This window comes from Xiphophorus hellerii, chromosome 15 (genome assembly GCF_003331165.1).
Source record: "Xiphophorus hellerii strain 12219 chromosome 15, Xiphophorus_hellerii-4.1, whole genome shotgun sequence".
Lineage (NCBI taxonomy): Eukaryota > Metazoa > Chordata > Actinopteri > Cyprinodontiformes > Poeciliidae > Xiphophorus > Xiphophorus hellerii.
Window position 1 is genome coordinate 8,515,229 of NC_045686.1, and position 8,788 is coordinate 8,524,016.

The following is an 8,788-nucleotide window of genomic DNA, read 5'->3' on the forward strand; positions in this document are numbered from 1 at the left end:
GAACTTTTGCATGTAACAAAAGACGTGATTGATTGCGTTAAACTTTTTAACACGTTAAAATTGATGTAATTAATGAATTAAAATGAATGAGTTAAAGTTGCAGCCCCGTTAGGAACGGCGATCTGAACGATGACGGACTCGGATAAAGTCTGACAGCTGATGATGGTTCAGTTGAAAACATGGAGGCACAAACTGTGCTGCGTTTTCGGTGTTTCCACAAATTCCTTTCATTGTTTATGAGGATTTTTATCTGCAGTTTAAAATAATTTTATAAACTTCTCAGAGTTAACAACTTGTTTCCCACTGGAGCTGCATGTTGGATTGATTTTTCCACTGCTGTGGGAGGAGGAAGGAACCAAACACATTAATGAGATGGAAGAAGAAGAAATGCCTTGAATAGCAATAACTGTGCCTCTATGATAATAGACTGGCGTCTTTGAAATTTAATAATAATGCCACCTCTGCGTTCGACAACAAATAATATCTCGTTCTGTGGAACATTTCTGAAATAAAAATACGTTGGAGCGGAGAGGAAAAAACCAGGTGGAGGTGGAACAGGTGTGCAGCCATGGAGGAAAATAAATTGGATGCAGTAAATGGAGCATGAAGAGGAGGATGATTGATCAGCAGGAGCACCAAGGAGCCCACAATATAGAAACATCAATCATACAATATGTGTTAAAGTTAGAATAAACAAGTTAACCACGTGTCCTCCTTAAACTCCGACTGTTGAACTGGACATAAATATAAAACTATGGGACTTTAACGCATTCATTTTGATTCATTAATTACAGATTCTTTTTTTTTTACCCCTCCAGGGCGTCTTTTGTGGGCTCTAGTGTCCCTTATATGACAGTAGGCTGACAGGAAAGGGGGAAAGACATGCGGCAAATATCGTCGGGTCCGGGAGTCGAACCCGCAACGGACTCGAGGCCTCCAAACATGGGTCCCGCTATCCCCTACGCCACTACGGCACGCCCTAGTTACATAATTTTAACACGGTTACATTTTTTTATTATGTTAAAAACGTTAACACAATTAATCATCTTTTTATATATATTCAAAAGTTCCTGCTGGAACCTTGGTATTTGTGTGTTTCTGCTACGCTCCTAAATGTGACGCACAGCTACATCCGCTAACAGCGGCAGCTTCTTTCTACACACTGCAGGTTCATTTCTGCTCCAAACGATCTGATTGGACGCTGGAAAAGACTATTGTTGTGTTCAAATTGTGCTAGAAGGAGTTAGCCTATCAGCCAACATGTTGCTAATGCTAGTGTTGCTAATGCTAACGTCAGCGTCCACATTTCTAAAGAAGCTGCATGAATGATCAGGGCTTGCTGAAGTTTTTAAGAACAGATTTAAAAATTAATATTTGTTGTATTTATTCAATAGTTCAGCAGCAAAAATGGGTTTTAAATTAAACATGTGGCTTATTTTGTCAATATATAGTTTTCAATTAAAATGTAATTACTTACAGAGCCTGAAATGACCTTCATTACAGAACTTTAATCCAGTCCCACCTCTAAGATATATTAATTTATCTGCTGCTCAGACCAGAAAATCAGAAACTAAAACTCTGAAATGTTGCCGGGTTTTTGGTTCCGAACCATTTAAAGTCGTCAGCATCATGACTTCAAAACTTTAACATGTTGCAGGTTTCACTTCTTAATCAAATCTGACTCGGTTTCTTGGTGATGAATGAATCCGTGTTTTAATGAACGTCTGGATGTCATGATGAATATTTATCTGCCCGCCTCATAAAAGCTTCTTGTTGTTTGAACTCCACAGCTGTTACTGGTTTTCTTCTTGGTGCCTAAAGTCGCCTCCTGGCCTCTGAGCAGCTTCCCTGGTCACTGATGAAGTGCCTTGCTCAAGGGTTCGATCCCAGCTGGTGAGGTCATTAATCAGACCTTCAGTCTGTCAGCGTTTCCCCGTCGCTTCGGACCAGAACGTCTCAGCTTCCTGGACCAAGTTTACTGGGTTTACTGCAAATCATTCACATCCTGTTTTAATGTTTGTGTCTCGCTTTGATGTTTCCATTTAGTTTCATCTCGTTTTGTTTCATCTCGTTTTGTTTTGTCTCGTTTTGTTTTGTCTCGTTTTGTTTTGTCTTGTTTTGTTGTTTCGTTTCGTTTTGTTGTTTCATTTCGTTTTGTTGTTTTGTCTCGTTTTGTTGTTTTGTCTCGTTTTGTCTCGTTTTGTTGTTTCGTCTCGTTTTGTTGTTTCGTCTCGTTTTGTTGTTTCGTCTCGTTTTGTTGTTTCGTTTCGTTTTGTTGTTTCGTTTCGTTTTGTTGTTTCGTCTCGTTTTGTTGTTTCGTCTCGTTTTGTTGTTTTGTTTCGTTTTGTTGTTTCGTCTCGTTTTGTTGTTTCGTCTCGTTTTGTTGTTTCGTCTCGTTTTGTTTTGTCATTTCGTCTCGTTTTGTTGTTTTGTTTCGTTTTGTTGTTTCGTTTCGTTTTGTTGTTTTGTCTCGTTTTGTTGTTTTGTTTCGTTTTGTTGTTTCGTTTCGTTTTGTTGTTTTGTCTCGTTTTGTTTTGTCATTTCGTCTCGTTTTGTTGTTTCGTCTCTTTTTGTTGTTTTGTTTCGTTTTGTTGTTTTGTCTCGTTTTGTTGTTTTGTCTCGTTTTGTTGTTTTGTCTCGTTTTGTTGTTTCGTCTCGTTTTGTTGTTTCGTCTCGTTTTGTTTTGTCATTTCGTCTCGTCTCTTTTCGTCTCTCTGAGTGTTTCTGTCTGCGGCGTTTGGGCCGGCTGCTGGCAGCAGCCCAGCGCTCTGACTGAAAGGTTTTCACACAAACAGATGGCGGTGGCGCATTGTGAGGGTCTCTGGCAGCTGCACTGGGAGAAGCTGTGCCAGGAAGCAGCCGGTGTGAAGAATCGGACCGAGATCAGAACCAGCTGTGATTGGGAAAATGTTTCTTTGTAACTATTAGAACTGATTGGCTGTTTAAGTGGAGCTGAGTTTTGATCAGTTTCTGTTTCCTCTCATGAACCAGATTTCTGTCTGCAGAACGAATAAAAACAGAAAATATTCTACACACCGACACCTGGAGGTCTGTCCATCAGGGTCAAAGGTCAGGACTCACCTCAATGCAGGCAGAGTGCAGGACGCATCGGTGCCGCTTTGGGTTCAGACGTGTAATTTAAAGTTACTAAATCAGAATAATTTAGTGAATAAATCTCTAAATGGTTTTCAATTTAAAATCAAAAATTTTTTATTAATCCCAACAGGAAATTAAATATTGTAACTCATTTTAATTCAAATTCTTCAGAGTTACTGCAGATGCTGAGGGCTCTCTTCAGGACAGATCTCCTGCAGCAGTCTGTGTTGCAGCGCCATTGTAGACGCCTCTGACTGAAGACAGTTTTTCTTCTTCGGTTTGATGAAGAGGATTATCAGGCTGGTCCATCATTTTCTTGATTTTGTGTAAAATCACATGGAAAGAAGTGAAAACTGTTTTACTTCCTGTAGCATCAGACTGAAAATTAGATTTGGATTCAGACTCAAAACCAATCTCCAGTTTTCTTTCTGCAACATTTTAATTTTTTTTAATATTAAGCGTCAATAAAGCCGTAATAACTCTTCAGCTTGATGGCGTGATGCTGGATTATTAACATTATTATTGTTCCTCTGTTTTACGGAGCTGCAGGTCGGATTCCCGCTGCAGACGGAGGAAACAGAAACCGAAGGATTTCCTGCTGATTCTCTCAGATAAACGAAACTTTTTCATATTTCTCATCGAACAGAAATGAGTTTCAGAGAAATCTGATCTGATGAATATCAGCCAGTGGAAGGAAATGTTTCTGTTCCTGAACAAAGATTTAGATTGAAACTGGAGACGAGTTTTTCTGCAGAACACGAGATCATTTCGAACACAGAATGAAATCTGTTTGAGTTTAACCTTTAAACCTTTAATGTTTAAAACGTTCAAACTAAATTCTGTTGGTTTTATGTTGATCTGATGGAACCAGAAGTTTAAACTGTTCTGAGCTTCTCCACATGCTGCTGATTATTTCACTAAATATTACAGAAATATTCCTAAAAGCTCAAATATTAACGTGGATCAATTGTTATTATCAGTTATGACGTCCAGAATGTGTCGGTAAAAACTTCCTCGTTTTGTTCTCACGGCTCTGAATCACAAAGTTTATTATTAGATTAATTTTACCAGAAATATTAGAATGAATAAAACATATTTCTAAATATGTTTTAGTTCAGCCTGTTACTCTGGGTCTCTGCTGCAAACTTTTTATTATTGTAAGTAGAATTTAATTTTCCACTTTTTAAAAAATATATTTTATTGTTTTTCTTGGATAAATCAAATGTAATCTCAGAGTTTATAACATATGATAAAGATTTAGGACTATGAAAAAAAAATGAAAAAATAAATTAAGATAATCAACTTGTCATAGAGAATAATATTGTGGCTTTATTGTCATAATGATTTTTATTTTCCCTGAGGCTCTGAAATGCTCCCGCCTGTTTTTGGGACTTTGCTCCTCAGGTGACCTCGCCGCCGCCTGGCTGCTCGCTCTGTTGCCTAGCAACCCCCTGATTGCCCATTAAGCGTCACATCCAGTCTGAATTAAGAACATCTCATTAAAATTAAAAGCGCACAATAGGCTTATTTGTCCCATTGATGTGGAGGAAATCGGTTCAGAGGATCCTGGGAATGCAGAACAAAAAACCTCTTCATGCTGCTTTTATGAAGAGTTTTCATCCCAAAGTTCCCATTACAGCCAACTGGGAGTTCTGGTTTTTAAGTAACGATTTCCTCCAAACAGTTTAACACAGAGAGCCGCTGATGTTCAGGCGAATCCCGGTCCGGAGGAACGCAGAGTCAGCAGATAGTCCGATGTTTTTCTTGGGCCAGAGTTTATGCTGCTGCAGCATCAAACTGCTGAACGTGCCTCATTCTACCGGACCGGGCCGGGCCGGGCCGGGCCAGGCCGGGTCCCACTGGGACCAGCAGCGCCAGGAAGGCAGTCAGAGCGGAGACTGACCGAACCGGGAGCAGAAACTCGTAAAGTTATTAAAACAATCACATTCAAACTCAGACAAAAAGAAAATGTTCATCAGAGTCGCAGCTCCTGGTCTTTATCAATGCCTCCGTCTCCATGGAAACAGGAGTTTGGTCAGTTGGATCAAAGAGGATGGAGGCTGATGGCTCTACACACACACATACACACACACCCCGACACACACACGATGTTTCCTCTGACGGTGAGAATCGTCTCTAAAGATCTCGGTTCTAAATCAGCAGCTCTCAAGTTTCCATAGAACAGAATAAAGGTTTTAGATTTCTGACCTTTAAACAGGAAGTTATTTAATTTGATCATTTTAGCGTTTGATTAATAATCAGCAGCAGGTTCTGCTTGGCGGCTTCTGCTTCATAACTTTCAAATCTTTTTTATTTTAGTTTCAAAATCAGTTTTGACCAGATTTAATTTATCTCCATATAAATTGATGTTAATTATTACATTTGGCCTTTTATGCCATTACTGGAAGCTTAAGAACAAAATAAATAAAACATTTTTTTTGTTCTTTTTTATTAGAATACTTTAAAAATGTTCAGATGTTCTGGTTGTTTTATTTAAATGTAAAAACTCTGATCCAGTTTTCATTTCAGTTAAATCTCAGCTTTAATCAAGTGCGAAATATTATTTATGTTTCTTCTCTGCAGGTTTGATGATTTAGTTTCTGACTCATCTGGAGGAAAAAACTTCAGCTACGAAGGAAAAAGATGTTTTATTGAAAACGTTTCTGTTTTCAGACGGATTGTGTGCAGGACGCCCGCCGTCGATCATGAACTCTTAACCAAACGCTGACAGACGCTGAGGCGCGTCGGCCGTCAGAGAAACCGCCTGAAACCGATTCATGAAGCATTCGGTCGCTGCAGCTGCAGCATCCGCCATTATGCTGCAGCTGCAGAAAACATTTTGTCAAGAGTGAAATTCAGATGGAAAACACGGAGCAGCATCTGACCTGCATAAGTACTCACACTCCATCTGATCTCAATTTAGCCAAACACGAGCGGCGGATGTTTCCGCTGTTTGTCTCTCCACTCAGCTGTGGAGCGGAAATGCCGGGTTTGTGCTGCTCTCTGACCCCCATTACTCTGAAAACCTGGAGACGACCTGGAACGTGTCTGACTGAAGGGAGCGGAAGGAGCGTTCACTGTTTAAAAAGGAAAAATGTTTTCCTCTCGCTCTGCTTTAAAAGCTCTGCGCTGCATGGAGACAGCAAGGAAAAAACATAAATAAACATAGAAAACAAACATAGAGCTTCAGTTGAAGTGACCAAAAGCACATTTTCTACAATAAATTCTGCAAACAGAGCAGCACATTAGCCCGACCCGGTCGGCGTTGTTCCACTGCAGTTTGTAAAATTACACAGTAAAAATTAACAGCAATAATTTGATTTATTTGGATTAATGCAACGCCATGAGATTATTGTTCATTCAAGGTTTCGTTCACGTTTCCGAACGTCATCCGATTCAGAAATACGTACAACTCTGAACTTTAATATTTTAGGAAAATAAAACAATAAAATCTTTTTTTCAACATGTTTGTCAAAGCGAACAAAAGAAAACATGAATCAGGATTTAAAGCATAAAGTCAGAAACAGGATCTGACAAGGCGCCGTGGGGAGAGTGATTACCGGTCGGCTACAAAATGGCCGACTACGTCAGACCTAAACCTGTCAACAAACCTGAACTCATGTTGACGGCAGAAAAGTTTCATTTCCTTCAACTAGTTTGACTAAAAATTTTAATTGAGTTCATTTCAGGATCTTTAATTAATCAATAACTATATAATCAATAAATTGAGAAACATTTTTTTGCTGCTAAATTATTGAATAAACGAACTCAACAACAAACATGTTTATTGTTTTAATCTGATATTCAGGTTATTTAAACAGCTGATTCTTTTTTCTTTGAGCAAATCCTTTAGAAATGTGGATGCTAACATTAGCGCTAGCTGCTACATGTTAGCATCACGATGCTATTTTAGGCTAGCATAGCTTCACTGATAAGCTAACTGCTTTTAGCACAACTTGAACACATCATTGGTCTTTTTAGAAACAGAATTAACTCGACAGAAGCCATCATCATCACAGCTGTTAGCGGCTGTAGCTGTGCGTCAGATTTACGGTCGTACCAGAAACTGGTGAGTACAAAGGTTCCAGCTGGAACCATTATATGTTAAAAAATATTTACTGATGAGAAAAGGTTCTGCTGTCTTTAGGATTTATGCGTAGCTTAGCAAATGTTTCATAAACTGTTTTTATTTAAACATTGTTGGTTCTGATGTAAATATAATAAATATATTATTTATCCAGTGAAACTCCGCGGTTGTGCTGATGAGTTTTCTATGTTGAGGTTTTGTTCAGTTGTTGCTGCTTGGCAGCTTTTGCAGTTCTGCCTGTTCTCCATTTTTCATTCATTAATCCTCCACTTCAAAACGTATGGATGATTAAACATAAGCTACATCCAATTAAAATTAAACTCCCGTAATAAAATCCACAAGCTCTGTTGTCAGAGTTTCACATTTAAGCAGCCGACATAAACAGTAATTATCCTTTCATTTGCATCATCCGGCAGCCTGGATGCTGACGGCAGCAGAACCGACGCCAGAGCAGAGACACGGTGAAGACGAGCGGCGGCGCAACCACGGAGGATGAAGATGTCATCCAGGAGGGCGAGGTCAGAGGGTCACCGATACAGATTAGGCCGAACCGAACCTCACAGCGTGAAGCAGCAGCTAATACCTGTAATACTTACATGTTCAGAATGTTTATTCATTATTTTAACCGATTTTCAGAAAGATGAAGATGTGAAACTAAAAAAAAATCTGCATCTTCTAAGGAAGTCAAAGTTTAACGTATTGATGTTTGAACTTTCTGTGACATGAGACAAAATCACCAAGTTAACAAGAGAGGAAAAAAATCTTTACCTGCTCAGCAACAAACCAAACATGTTTGTTGTTGAGTTTCAACAAAATATGAAACTCTGTTGTTGAAACAACAAAGTTGTTAACGGCGATGTAAACAGGTGATGCGTTCAGGTGCTGCGTTCGGGTGATGCGTTCAGGCGCTTTAAACAGGCGCCTCGTTCAGGTGATGCGTTTGGGCGCTGTAAATAGGTGATGCTTTCAGGCGCTGCGTTTGTTGCGTTCAGGTGCTGCTTTCAGGTGATGCGTTCAGGTGCTGCGTTCGGGTGATGCGTTCAGGCGCTTTAAACAGGCGCCTCGTTCAGGTGATGCGTTTGGGCGCTGTAAATAGGTGATGCGTTCAGGTGCTGCGTTCAGACGCTGCGTTCGTTGTGTTCAGGCGCTGCGTTCAGATGATGCGTTCAGGCCTTTCTATGAACCAGAGAATCAGCTGAAATGTTCCTGGCAGGACTCAGAAAAATGTTTTCTGTCTGATTCTTCAAGGTTCTTCTGAAATCTGGGACATTTGCTCTTACGTAACTTAGCAGTTTTACAAAAGAGGAGAAAACACTGCAGGAAAGACGAAGGTTCTGCGCTCAGCGACTGACTTCTCAGCACAGATAAACAGTGAAAGACTCAGTGATGCAACAGGCGGGAAACAAAGGAGACAAAGAAGCGCAGAGAATGACTGATGGGGGCTGGAAGCCTCTGCAGACCTGCTGAGACCTGAAAGTCAACTTCACCTGACTCACTGAAGACTAAACTCATCCAGACTCTCAGCAGCCAGCTGCTTGTCTTTCTGACTGTTTTGGTCTGGAGATGAAGAGCAGAAACATCCATGAAGCCCAAATGAGAATCTGA

The 8,788-nt window shown here is 40.0% G+C and overlaps 1 protein-coding gene across 1 annotated transcript in view; it reads right to left on the reverse strand.

The window, feature by feature from the left end:
- Positions 1-8,788, reverse strand: part of enpp1 (ectonucleotide pyrophosphatase/phosphodiesterase 1) — a gene marked incomplete at its 5' end in the record, with an annotated part of 381,118 nt that overhangs the window by 128,761 nt on the left and 243,569 nt on the right. The window lies entirely within an intron of this gene.